The sequence below is a fragment of the Panthera tigris genome, chromosome A2, assembly GCF_018350195.1.
Source record: "Panthera tigris isolate Pti1 chromosome A2, P.tigris_Pti1_mat1.1, whole genome shotgun sequence".
Lineage (NCBI taxonomy): Eukaryota > Metazoa > Chordata > Mammalia > Carnivora > Felidae > Panthera > Panthera tigris.
Window position 1 is genome coordinate 529,828 of NC_056661.1, and position 13,466 is coordinate 543,293.

Genomic DNA, 13,466 nt, shown 5'->3' on the forward strand with positions numbered 1-13,466 from the left:
CTACTGGGAGAGTTGGGAGTCTGCGGCAACCTGGGGGTGGGGGTGTGGCGGGGGGCCCTGGGGGTGGGCACTGGACCAGCATCTAAGGAGGTCCTCAGGGCTGCGCAGCGGAGCTAAGAGCGGAGGCCCAGGGCACTGGTGAGTGTGGGTTGAAAAAGTGCTTTGCGGGTCAGGACCTGCGTGGCGGAAAGAGGCGGGCCTGCCTGCTGGCTAGAGCCCGCTGGCTAGAAAGGTGAGCCCCGCAACCCCATGTCCCAGCCCCCAGACAGCTCCACCTGCAGCCCCCAGGGGTTGCTCGGGCTGTTCACTAGGCCCGCAGTTCCGGAAGCGGCAGACTCCTACACATCCTCAAAGCCCCAATGCCAAGCCCACCTCCCTTTTCTCAGGGATCCTCCCAGTATATCTGCTTGCTCCCCGGTCGGTGCCTTCAGAGCTGTGGGTCCATACACGTGCTTCGTCTTCACCATGGTCTTGGGAAATCTACCCTGTCTTCTAGAAAGGGATTCGGAGGTATTTCTCAAAATGCAGTGACCGTTATGACCCAGGACTCTAATCTTGGAATGCTGGGCTCCCCCTTCCACCATGGCCGGGCCCACTGTAGGGACCAAAGGAATGTTTGTGGGATTGACAAATGATGACCAATGGAACCCCCACCTTGTGGATGGACAAGTGGAGTCCCAGGGTCACGAAGGGAGTCTGGCTAGGCCGGGGTCCCCCAGAGTAGAGTGGGGAGAAAGGGACCTCGTAAGACGGGGAGCTGCTGCACTGCCGGCGGGTACGCAGTGTGGGGAGACAGCCCGGCCGGCCTGTCGGGGGGTCGGCCAGCGCGGGGTGAGCCGGCGACCCAGCGCCCCAAGGTGACGCAGCAAGAGGAGAGCGGCCCCTTTAAGAAACCCGGCTCTGCGCGGCCTCCTTCCACGGCGCGCGTGGATCGGGCGGGCCCGGCCTGTGAGTGGCAGGGATGGCAGCCAATAGTAGGGGCGGGGGCGGGGCCGGGCGCGCCCCGGGCTTCCCAGGCCCAGGAGGTGAACTGCTGGGGTTTAGGGCTCGCTGCGGGAGACGCCTCTTAAAGGGGCCGCGACCCCGGGCTCTTGTCGGGCGCAGGGAAGGCGGCCAGAGATGCGGGCTGGAAAGGTGAGAGGGTCCCGGGGTGCGGATGGGTGGGAGGAAGGCAGGTTCCCTGGGAATTAGGGGGTGGGGGCGGGGTCCACACCTCCCCACCTCCCCGCCCCCGGTGGGTGTGAGCGGCGAGGGGCGGCAGAACCGGGCACTAATTCTGCAGGGCATTGGACTCACCTGACGGGTATTTGCCGACAGACACCTGCAGCCCCTCTCCGCGTTAGAACTCCGACAAGCCCTCTGCCCCACTGGAAAAACGGAGGCTTCCCCCACCCCAGCTCCCACCCGATGTAGAGTCCTCCAGTGGGTGGTCGGGGGTCCCGGGTCCTAGTTCCAGCCTCGACCGGGGCCTGTGGCAACGCCCTGCCCCCCGGCAGCACAATAATGAAGTAGGCCAGAGCTGGACAGGTGTAACCAAAGCGGGGATCAGGAATTGCTGGTTCCAGGAGCCGCAGCGCTGCCTCTCCGCCTAACTCTTTCTCTGCGTCTTGTGGTTCTTAACGATAAATGATACACGAGGGGTGGGTGGAGCTGGGGCCCTGCTCCCGCGGGGTGGCTCTGCCTGTCTCTGGGAGCCTGGTGTGTAAAATGTTCAGCACGGTGAACACTTTGCTGTTATCATTGGGTTAGAGCTGGGGCTGGGGGGCGGGGATCTTTCCCAGGACGCGGGATGAGGCTGGGGGCCAGGACCTGGCAGCCCCCAAAGGGGCTCAAAGTGGAGTCGTGACGAGTCAAGCCGAGGCTCCTCCCCCTCAGGAATTAGTTGGTAGCCTTTTGGACCCCAGCCCTGCAGCGAGCGACAGCCCAGGCAACCAATCAGGTGCGGGGACGGCTTCGGGCAGGGCTCCCATTGGCCCGCTCCGCCCCTCCGGGGACAGAAGGGACCCTTAAATAAGTGCCTGCTGTTCGGCTCCAAGCAGAGCTTCCAGGAACCCTGCACCACGAGCTAGAGGAACGAGGTTCAGAAAGGGCCAGGGGTTGCCCGCAGCCACACAGTGCGTCTCAGCCGGACCCTCCGTCGTGTGCTCTGTGCATTCCCACCATGGCCTTCTGGACACAGCTAATGCTGCTGCTTTGGAAAAATGTCCCGTATGGCAGGAGACAGCCGGTAATGCCAGGACAGATGGGCCAGGGCGGGGCGGCCCCGGTGTCCCCCACGGTCCCCCCCACGGTCCCCCCCTCCCCCGCCTCTTCTGCCCCTCTCCCAGATCCAGCTCTTGGTGGAGTTGCTGGGGCCTCTGTTTCTCTTCTTCATCCTGGTGGCTGTATGCCACTCCCACCCCCGACTGGAGCAACACGAGTGTAAGCACCCCCCCACCCCCCACCCCGGGACCAGGCCCTTTGCGGGGGAGAGGGGAGGCACTGGGTCACCCTATCCACAGGGTCCCGTGAGCGTCAGAGAGCGCGAGTCTGAGTGAGCACTCTGTCCGCGAGGGTGCAGACACGATGGGGGTGCAGGCGAAGCTCCCCACGCCCAACGTCCCCACAGGCCACTTCCCCAACAAGCCGCTGCCCTCGGCCGGCACCCTACCCGGCTCCAGGCTCTCATCTGCAGCATGAACGACACCTGCTTCCCGCAATCGGCGCCCGCTGAGCAGCCAGGCGTCCTCAGCAACTTCAAGGACACCCTGTGAGCGAGCGGGGGTGGGTGCGGCAGCCACAGGCACGAGGGTGTCTGCTGAGCCTCCACCTGGTGCTCTCTCTGCCCCCAGCGTCCTCTGGCTCCTGGCAGATGCCCACACCCTCCTCGGGGTGGGGGACAAGAGCCCACAGGATGCTGGCCAGCCTGGGAAAGCTAATGCCGATGCTGAGAGCGGCGGGCGGAGCAGGTGAGGAGGCCAGGGCCCTTTGGCCGGCAGGGATGCTCTCTGAGCCTCCACCTGCCCGGCTGGGTCATGGGCACAGGGCGGGAGCGGTCTCGGGCCAAGCTTCGCCTAAACTCGTGCTTCTGTGTGTTCCTCTCCCAGCCCGGCCTCAGCCAAGCGACCGGCTGCGGGACCGCCTGCCCCTGACCACTGAGCTACTGGGGACACTGCTTCGAGAGACGAGATGGGGTGGGGCGAGACCAGGTGACTCTGGGATGCTGCCCTCAGGGTCCTCAGCCTGACCTTCTGTCACGTGCTCTGCTCAGCTCCCACCGTGGCCTTCTGGGCTTCCCCATCCTGGCCAGGGGCCTCTGGTTCCAGCTTCCAGGCCTTTTCCTGGGCTGTCCCTGGCTCCTGGAGGGACGAGGGACGGGTGCCCAGATGGGCTGTGTCCAGCATGGTGGTGAAGTGTCCGGCCCGTGAGGCCTTGCATGAGTCCACGTGCCTCTCGGAGCCTCCGTTTCCCTATTTGTAAAACGGGATCTTCGGGAGCTTGGCAAACTGCTACACCCCCGGTGAGAATGCCATCGAGGTCATTATCGCCCTTGTGGGCTTTCTCCCCAGCAATCCCTGGGGTCCGGGCTGGACCAAACCCGGGAGTCCGTGAGGAGCTTCCTGGAGGCAGCAGTGAACGTGGCCCAGGAGGTAAGCGGCCCACTCACCCTCCACCCCAGCCGGGAGGCCGAGAGGGGAAGCTGCCGGGATGGGGAGGTCCTGGGAGGGCTTGGGCAGAAGGGGCGAGGGAGAAGGTGCTCCTGGCAGGGTCCTTCCCCGGTCGAGGCTGGGTGGCATCCTTGGTGACCTCTCCAGCTCCTGGCACTGCCCGGCCCGGTGGAGCTGCGGGCGCTGCTGCGGAGACCTCAAGGGACTAGCCGGCCCATGGAGGCCGTGTCGGAAGTCCTCTGCGGTGCCAAGGGCCCTGGCATCCCGGGGGGGCCTCCCTCGACTGGTAGGAGGCCACCCACCTGAAGGAGTTGGTGGGGCAGGAGCCCGCCCCGGGCCTGCCCGACAGCAGCCTGAGTGAGTGACTGACCTCTAGTCTGGGAAGTGGGGCAGTGGGAATGGGGGCAGGGCCTCACGGTGCCCCCATCCCAGGCCCTGCCTCTGCTGAGCTGATGGGGTCACTGGAAACCCACCCACTGTCCCTCCTGCTCTGGAGGCGCCTGAAGCTGCTAGTCCTGGGGGAAGTGGCTTCACCAGGCGGCTCACGGCCCAGGTAAGGGCAGGAGTGGTCCTGGGTCCCTCCCTTAACCCAGGGAGGCTGTGCCAGGCCAGAGGGGGGGCCCTGACCCCGGAGGCTTCCTGAGATGGGTGGTGGACTCAAGGTGAAGTTAGAGTTTCCCAGATTGCGGGCAGAGGAACAGAATGCACCAGTGCTCAGAGCCACGGGCTGGAGCAAAACGGGAGAGGTGGGCAGGGGTCCTCAGAGCAGGGGAGGGTCGAGAAAGGGCTGGCCTGGTATTTATCTTGGTGCCCACCTGCCACAGGGGAACCGGACCTTCTAGAAGCTGGCTCTACTGAAGGGTCTCCAGGAGGCTGGGGTGTGCTGGGACCCCAGCTCTTCAACTACTTGAACGACAGTACAAACGTGGCCATGTGGCAGGTTGGGCCAGGTCAGAGGACAGCAGGTTCATCCAGGGCCTCCCTGGGCCCATCATCCCTGCCCAGGATGTGGGGGCGAGTGTGCAGGCGGCTTGTGGAATCCAGGGGAGCTCAGGGAGGGGGACCCAACTTGGAGCAGTGCCCCATTCCAAGGAAAGCCTGGGGAGGGCCACAGCTTGGCCCTGCAGAAATCTGATGGCCGAGCTGGGCCGCGCCCTGGGGTCCCCGAGGAAGAAGCGCCGCCTGGCCCTGAGGTTCCGGGGAGGATCCGGGCACCCAGGACCCACACCCAGGCCCTTCCTCGGTGTGTGACCCTGGACAAGCTGGAGGCGGCACCCTCAGAGGCAGCCCTGATGGCGCGGGCCCTGGAGTTGCTCGCGGAGCACCACTTCTGGGCCGGCATCGTCTTCTGGGGCCCGAGGGACCTTTGGACCCCGCACAGCTCGCAGGCCCTGGTCACCTGCGCATGAAGATCCGCGTGGACATCGACGCCTTCGCGAGAACCAATAAGATCAGGAACAGGTGGGGGTGGACCCGAGCGTGGTGGGCGGGGCCATCCCCGCCTACAGGAGCCTGGGATGGGTGGAGCCCAGGACTCCTTGGGCCAATTGGGGTCTACTGTGTGTGGGGTCTCCGTGGGGCGTGGCCCAGGGCTTCCGGGGCGGGGGCAGCACCTAGCGCTCCCGGACGAGATGCAGGCAGGCGGGCACAGACGTGTGTGCTCGAGAGTTAAGGTGGTGATGGGCGGGGCCGTGGGGATCCCCGGCCTCTCCCCGCAGCCCACCACCGTGCCCCATGCAGGTTCTGGGACCCGGCCCGGCTGCTGACCCCTTGACAGACCTGCGCTATGTGTGGTGTGGCTCAGCGGCACCGAGGACCGTGCAGGCCTCTACCCGCAGCAGACGCCCTCCCCGTGCTACGCGGATGACGCGTGAGCGCCGCCTCCCTGCTCATCCACCCCCCTGCTCATCCACCCCCCTGCTCATCCACCCCCCTGCTCATCCACCCCCCTTCCGCCGCCAGATCTCGGCTCGGGCTCCGTTTGGAACATTCATGCGGTTGAGGCTGCGAGCCACTGGTTTGGAAGGACCACTCCCTGTGACCTGTAGCGGGAGGAACTGGGATCCCGGAGGGGCTGGGGTCCCGGGGGGCGGGGGCAGGGAGAACGTGGCCTGTGAGGACAGCTGGGATCCTAAGGCTGGAACAGGGGTCAGGGGACATCCAGGGCCCAGCTGCGCCTTTGGATCTCCAGTGCCCGTGGGGGCTGCGCGGGGTCTCTGGCCTCCACCGCAGCCGCGCCCCTGCCTCAGGGTCCTGCGTGTACAGAGCCGGTCGCTGCCGCTTTTCCTGACGCCTGGATCCACTCCGTGGCGCCGGCGGGGAAGGCCGTGGTGCGAGGGAAGGAAAGGAGGCTGCGCCACACGATGCAGGCCCTGGGGCTCGGCAGCGCGGTGCTGTGGCTCGGCTGGTTCCTCAGCTGCCACTCGCCCTTCCTCGGCAGCACCGCGCTGCTCGTGCTGGTGCCCAAGGTGCGCACGCCTCGGCCTTCCCGGCTGCGGGGTGGGTGCGCGCGCGCGGGCCCCTGGGCAAATCCCGGAGTCTGAGGAGCCGTATTCGCCCTTCGCAGCTCGGGGACATCCTCCCCCATAGCCACCCGGCCGTGGTCTTCTTGTTCTTGGCGGCTTTCGCCGTGGCCACCGTGGTCCAGAGCTTCCTTCTGAGCGCCCGATTCCCCCGCGCCAACCTGGCGGCCGCGTGCGGAGGCCTGGCCTACTTCGTGCTCTGTCCGCCCTACGTGCTGTGCGTGGCCTGGCGAGACCGGCTGCCTGCGGGTGGTCTCTGGCTGTGGTGAGACCCGGGGTGGCCGGGTGCGGGGGGGGGGGGGGGGAGGGGGGGGCCCTGAGCTGCGTTTGCTCGCTGACGCCCCTGTCCCCACCACAGTCTTCTGTCGCCTGTGGCCTCGGGGTTCGGCTGCGAGAGCCTGGCGCTGCCAAAGGAGCAGGGTGAAGGCGCCCAGTGGCACAGGGCGGGCACCGGGCCCGCCCCTGGCGTCTTCAGCCCTGCCCAGGTCTCTGGCATCCTGCTGCTCGACGCTGTGCTCTATGGGCTCGCCACTTGGTACCTAGAGGCCGTCTCCCCGGTTGGGTGGGGATGGAGGGTGGGGTAGGGACACAGGGCAGGGGCGTACCTGCAGAAGGGCGGCCGGGCTGAGGGCCTTGGCGAGCCGGGGCAGGGCTGAGGGGCCGCTTGGTGCCTGGAGGCAGTCCTGGGCGGCTCTTCCTGGCAACTAGGCCCAGGGGGCTGCGTTCGAGGGACGGCCTGAGGCAGGCCGATGGGGTCCTGGCCAGGCCCTCCCACCTGGATGCCCTGATCCCGGGCGCGTGGTCAGAAGCTGGCACACCCCAGGGTGATGAGCTCAAGAGTAACAGAGCACCGCTCCTCCCAGGCCAGTATGGGATCCCCAAACCGTGGAACTTTCCCTTTCGGAGAAGCTATTGGTTTGGACCTTGTTCTCCCAAGGGCTCCACCCCGCCTCCCACCCCGAAGGACCCAGAGGGTGAGCCACGAGGAGACCTGACGGCCGCTTCCCTGTCTGTATGCCCCATGTCCCCCAAAGACCCAGGTTCCTACAGGGCCCGGTCCTCTGCACACCTCCACCCCCCCCCCCAGGCTCCGCGAGGCTCCCCTAATGCCCATAGGCCCCAGCCTTGATGGGCCCCTGACTCCACGGGCCAGCATTTGTGGCCTCCCAGGTCCCGCAGAGCACCCCCTACAAAGGGCTCCCGTGGTCGAGCCTGCCCTCCTCCCGCAGTGCCGACAGAAGAGGTCCCGCCCGGCTGGATTCCGGGGGTCTCCGTACGGGGCCTGGAGAAACGCTTTCCTGGCACCCCCCAGCCAGCCCTGCGTGGGCTCAGCCTGGACTTCTGCCAGGGCCAGATCACCGCCTTGCTGGGCCACAACGGAGACGGCAAGGCCACCGTGCTGTGGGCGGTTGCCAGTGTCCTAATTTCCCCCCGGCCTCAGCTGGCACATCTGCTCAATGGGAGAGGTGTCTGGGGTCTCCACAGGGGAAGTCGGGACCCCCAATCCACTTGGGGTACACGGCGGATAGACAACCGTGTTCTCTGAGCCTCAGTTTTCCTCCTTTATAGAACGGGGACATAACACACCTCGAGTCTGGGCACACAGTAGGTGCCTTTTAAGTGCTTTTGCTCCTTCTCTGGGGGTCTCCGTTTCCTCCTCTGAAGGGGCAGCTGCTCTGAGACCCCTTCACCCCCAGGTCGCTACCGAGTGGCCTCTTTCCACCCACTGGTGGCTCTGCCCGCATCCTGGGCCACGATGTCCAGTCCAGAATGGAAGCCGTCCGGCCCCACCTGGGCGCCTGCCCGCAATACAACGTGCTGTCTGACGTGCGTCTCGGCGGGCCCGGGGGTGCAGCGTCAGGGGTGGCGGGGCTGGGTGTTCTTGGGGCTCTGCCTGCCACGGGGCCGTTGTTCCAGCGCGTGGCTGCAGGCTGACCTTGGAGGAGCACATCTGGGCGGCCGAAGGGCCTGAGTGCAGGAGCTGTGAGCCCCGAGGAGGCCCGTCTACTGCAGGACGTGGGGCTTGTCCCCACGCGGTGTGCGCAGACCCGTCGCCTCTCTGGTGAGCCCAGCTGGGGAGGAGCATCCGGGTCGGTGGAAATGGTGCTGGGAAGGGGGTTGGGACTTTACCCCAAGGGCCGTGCGAAGCCCAAGGAGACACCAGATCCGGGAGGCCCAGAGGGGCTAGGCACGGAGATCCAGGGGGTGGGGAAAGGGGGCACGGGGAAGGGACGCAGCCCTGCCCGAGACCGAGGGGACGGTGCTGGGACCCCCGCACCTGCCTCTGCCCAGGTGGGACGCAGCAGAAGCTTTCAGTGGCCATCACCTTTGTGGGCAGCTCCCAGGTTGTCATTCTGGATGAACCCACGGCTGGTGTCGACCCTGCTTCCCGCTGCAGCATCTGGGAGCTGCTCTCAAATCCCGAGAAGGTAGGAGTTGGGGGAGGCACGAGGATCCCCTAGATTCTGATTCAGCGGCCAGAAAATGTTTCTGACGAAGAAGTGCTTGGAGTGGGGTTTTGAGGGATGAATAGGAGTTGGATGCCAAACAGGGCAGCGCGGCTGGTGGGAACGGGCTGGGAGAGCCTGAGGGAAGGGCCAGTGGGGGGCTTGACTCAGGGCCACAGGCTCCGTAACTCCAGCCTGGACCCCTGACCCCATGTGGACTGAGGGCCCGATCTCCGGTCACCTCTTGCCCTCAGGTGCTTAACCCTAACCTCCTCCGCCTGCAGAGACAGGCTCCCGTGGGTCACTCCAGCCCCTTCCCCGAGGACAGCCGGCTGCGTCCCCGGTTGACGCGCCCCCGTCCACCCAGGTCCCGCCCAGCTGCTGTCGCTCGTGCGGTGCCTGGTGCCCGGGGCACGGCTGGTGAAGGAGCTGCCCTACGGGTCTCCCCCAGCAGCACACCCCGGGGAGGAGGCAGGGCGCACGCAGAGGGCCCCACAGCGTCTTGGGCGCGGGCGACTCCTGTGGGGTCCCGGGCTGAGCCCCCGCTCTGTCTCCCCAGGTCTTCCCGAAGGTGCTAGAGGCTTGTGCTGCGGACGTGGACCCAGAGGACGCGGCCACGGGTCCCTGTCCTTGACCCCGCGCCTTGGTTCAGAGTTAGACTTGACTTTACGGCGAGGCCCCAGCCTTGGTTGCGTCTCAAGGCGCAGCCTCGACCTCCACCTCTGATTCCCGACCCCCTCTGTCTGCGACCCAGGACCTTGACTCAGACCCTCGGTTGAACGGCGACCCTCAAACCTGAACGCACCCCTGATGGCCCCACAGATCACCAGCCACAAGCGGCACCGGGGCTCAGGCCTCGGTCCCCCAGACGTGACCCCACGGCTCAAGGTTCTGCCGGAAGAGTCGGCCCTGGAGAACGGGGAACTAGGTGAGTTGTCCCGCCTCGAGCCTGCGGTCCCTCCCTGTCCCCCGGAGCCTGCGCACTGACCCTCCCATCCCCCACAGCGACGGCTGCCCCGGAAACACAGGTCCTGCAGGGCTTCGGGCCAGACCCCGCGGGCCGGAGACAGGGCTGGGCGCTGACCCGCCACCAGCTCCGGGCCCTGCTTCTCAAGCGCTTTCTGCTTGCCTGCTGCGGCCGCCGTGGCCCGTTTACGCAGGTGAGGGGGAGCGGGCGCCAGAGGAGGGTGCGCAGGCAGCCCTGGGTGCCTGTTTTCTACTCCCGTCACCCACTCAGCGGTGAACCCGAGAAGTCTCCCCCAGTCTGAGCACCTTTCCTGAGAGCACCGGGGAGCCACGGATGGTTGTAGAGCGGGAGCAGGAAGGGTCCCGGGCAGCCCAGGGGGTGCGCAGGGAGGGCAGCTGCTGGGCCCGTCCTGCAGATGGTGCTGCCTGTCCTCTTTGTGGGCCTGGTGCCGGTGCTCAGTCTCCTCGCACCTCCTGACGGGCCGGAACCTGTCCCGACTTCCTGGTCAAGACCCACCCCCGCCTGGTGCGCCAGGGGCCAGCCGCCACCTGCACGCGTTCAGTTTGCCCAGAGGAGGGGGCCGGCGCTCCGGACGGCTCTCCGTGCCCCCCCGCCCCCCGCCCCTGCATCTCCCGCAGCCTGAACACCAAGAAGTGGGTGAACGAGGTCAGGTGAGGAGGGCCGTTCCCGCGCCCCCTGCCCACCCGCTACGAGGCTTTCCTGGCCCGCCCTCCCTGAGCCCACTGCCCCGCAGGTATGGGCGCTTCTCCCTGGGGGGCCGAGACCCAGGCCTGCCCTCAGGGCAAGAGGTGAGCCACTCGGTGTGGGGGCTGCCGGTGCTGCTGAACCCCCGACCCGGCGGGGCCCCCTCGACGGTGTCCTGAGCAACCCCACAGCTTGGCCTCACGGCCCGGACACCGAGGACAGGCTCAAGGTGGGCGCTCGGGTGAGGGGGCGGGCAGGTGGCTGGTAGGGCAGGTCTCACCGCGGCGCTCTGACCCCTCGGCCCGACCCCACCCCCACCCCCACCCCCACCCCAGATCTGGTTCAACAACAAGGGCCGGCTCGCAGTGGTGGCCTTCAGCGACAGGGCCGACAACGCGCTCCTACGTGCCCACCTGCCCCCAGGCCCTGCCCGCCACGCCCACAGCATCACCACGCTCAGCCACCCCCTGAACCTCACCAAGGAGCCGCTGTCCGAGGCTGCGCTGAGTCCCCGTGTCCCGTGGTGCGTGCCCCGCCCCCCACCTCGGCCTTTCTGCCACGCCCCTGCTGAGTACGCGCACAGTGGCTGCGGCTCTCTGCTCGCCATGCCCGGACAGCGGGACGTTGTCGGGCTCCCCCGGCAGCCCACCATCCTCACCATGTCCGCTGGGACCCCACCGCGCGGTCTGCGCGTCTGCCCGGCCGGCAGCCCAGCCCCCACCGGCCCCCCACGGCCCCGCTCGTCTCCCCGCCCGGTGACCAGCGTGTGGATCCTTGTCCCCTCGGCGTGGGCAGAGGTGTCCTCTGAGGCGCACGTGCGCCCTTGCCCGCAGGACGGCGGCCTCGGTGGACGTGCCCGTCTCCATCTGCGCGGTCTTCGCCGTGTCTTTCGTCCCAGCCAGCGTCACCCTTGTTCTCATCGAGGAGCCGGGCCTCTGCAGTTTATGGGGGGCCCGCCTCCCACTCTTCACTGGCTCAGCAACTTCCTCTGGGACGTGGTGCGGGGAGTGCTGGTGGGGGGCAGGTCCGGCCACCTGAAACGCGGGGGGTTGGGATGGGGCCCCGGGGACCTGCAAGCTGATGGGCGTAACTCCGCCTCCGACGCAGTGGAACTACCTGGTGCCAGCGTGCGTGGCGGCGCTCACCTTTCTGGCTTTCCAGCAGAGGGCGTACGTGGCTCCGCCAACCTGCCTGCCCTCCTGCTGCTGTTACTGCTCTACGGGTGAGGCCTCCGCCCCCCTCGGAGCCCGTTCTTGCCGCCCTACCCCGACGCCTGATGCCATCGAGGGAGCCAGGGCTCTGTCCCAGCTCCCGAGGACAGAAGAGATCTGAGGTGCTCCCAAGTGGAATCTAATTTAAGGACAGGCTGAGGTGGCCTTAAAAGCTCATCTTGTCCTGGGGCACCTGGCTGGCTCAAGGGGTAGTGTGTGCGACTCTTGACCTTGGGGTCGTGAGTTCAAGCCCTACGTTGAGGGTAGAGTTTACTTTAAAATTTTTTTAATGTTTATTCATTTTCGAGAGAGCACAAGCAGGGGAGGAGCGCACACACACACACACACACACGCACACAATCCGAAGCAGGCTCCAGGCTCCGAGCTGTCAGCACAGAGCCCGACGCGGGGCTCGAACCCACGAACTGCGAGATCGTGACCCGAGCCGAAGCCGGACGCTCAACTGACTGAGCCACCCAGGTGTCCCAAGGGTAGAGTTGACTTTAAAACAAACAAAACAACTCTTTTGTCTTTTGTTTCTAATTTTTAAAAGTGTTTTTTAAGAATTTTATTTTAGAGCGAGAGAGCGCAAGCAGGGGAGAGGGGCAGAGGGAGAGAATCTCCGGCTCCGCAGCCAGCGCGGAGCCCCATGCAGCCCCGGGGTCGTGATCTGAGCCCAAAACAAGAATTAGACCCTTAACCGACTGGATACAGAGGACTCCCTCTTAGGGCTACTCAGCCTGCTGTCTGGGTGGTTACCCGGTGACCCCTGTTGCCCCCTCAGCTGGTCAATCACGCCAGTCGTGTGCCCGGCATGGCCTGTGTGGTGCTCACCTGTGTCAACCTCTTCACCGGCATCAATGGCGGCACGGCCACCCTCGTGCTCCAACACTTCTCTGGTCGGGTGGCGCTCTGCAAGTCTGGGCCTCAGCTCCGGACACACGTCCCTCTTCCTGTCCCTGAGCAGAAGCTGCAGGAAATGAGCCGCATCCGGAAAAAGGGTCTTCCTGGTGTTCCCCCGCTTCTGCCTGGGCCGGGGGCGCGTTGACATGGCGTGAGACCAGGCCGTGGCTGACGCCTTCGAGCGCTTAGGTGAGAACTTCCCTCGAGGTGGGGGAGTGCCAGCCAAGTCGATAACGCAGGGTAGGGACAAACAGCAGCTCCCAGGAAGAGAACTAGAGGTGTTAGGTGGCCCCAAGTTTGGGCCAAGTTAGAGATACGGCAGAGTAGTCGTAAAAGCTGCTTATGTCCTGGGTCATATCACAAGAAGTCCTAACAAAGGAGATGGCAATATCACTGTGGCTGTACCAGTTAGACCTAGGTTGAGTGGCCCATTCAGTTCTTGGTCTTTTCCCTTAAAAGCCCGAGGTGACCTGAGTGGGGATGGGCCCAGAAACCAAGCACCTCCCCCTGTGACCCAGTTCCTCCTTCCTGTCAACACAGGAGACGGGCAGTTCCAGTCCCCCTAGCGCTGGGAGGAGGTTGGTAAGAACCTCTTGGCCGTGGTGGTACAGGGGCCCCTCCTCCTCATGCTCTTGGCGACCGCCTGCTGCCACGGTCAGTGGGGGCTGGGTAAGGGTGGGAGGGGCCGGGGCTGGCTCTGGGCCCGCTGACCTCTCTGTCCTCAGACCCCAGCTGAGGTCGCTGCCCCCCCCCCGCCCCCGCCCCCGCCCCCGGCCCCGGGGCAGGAGGATGAGGATGTGGCCCGTGTCGGGAGCGGGTGGCCCAAGGGGCCGCCGAGGGGGACGTGCTGGTGTCGAGAGACCTGACCAAGGTGGGCGCAGTGCTGGGTTGGGGGCTCCCGCTGGCCCACCCACCCTCTCAGGGACCTGAACACCTCCCAGGCGTGCCGTGGGCAGAGGGACGCCAGCTGTCGATCCCCCCTGGTGGCGTGAGAGTCCAGGGTGAAGGTCCTGAGGCAGGGGCAGTGAGGGGCTGCCCTACTGTGCGCCCGCTGCCCTTTGCTG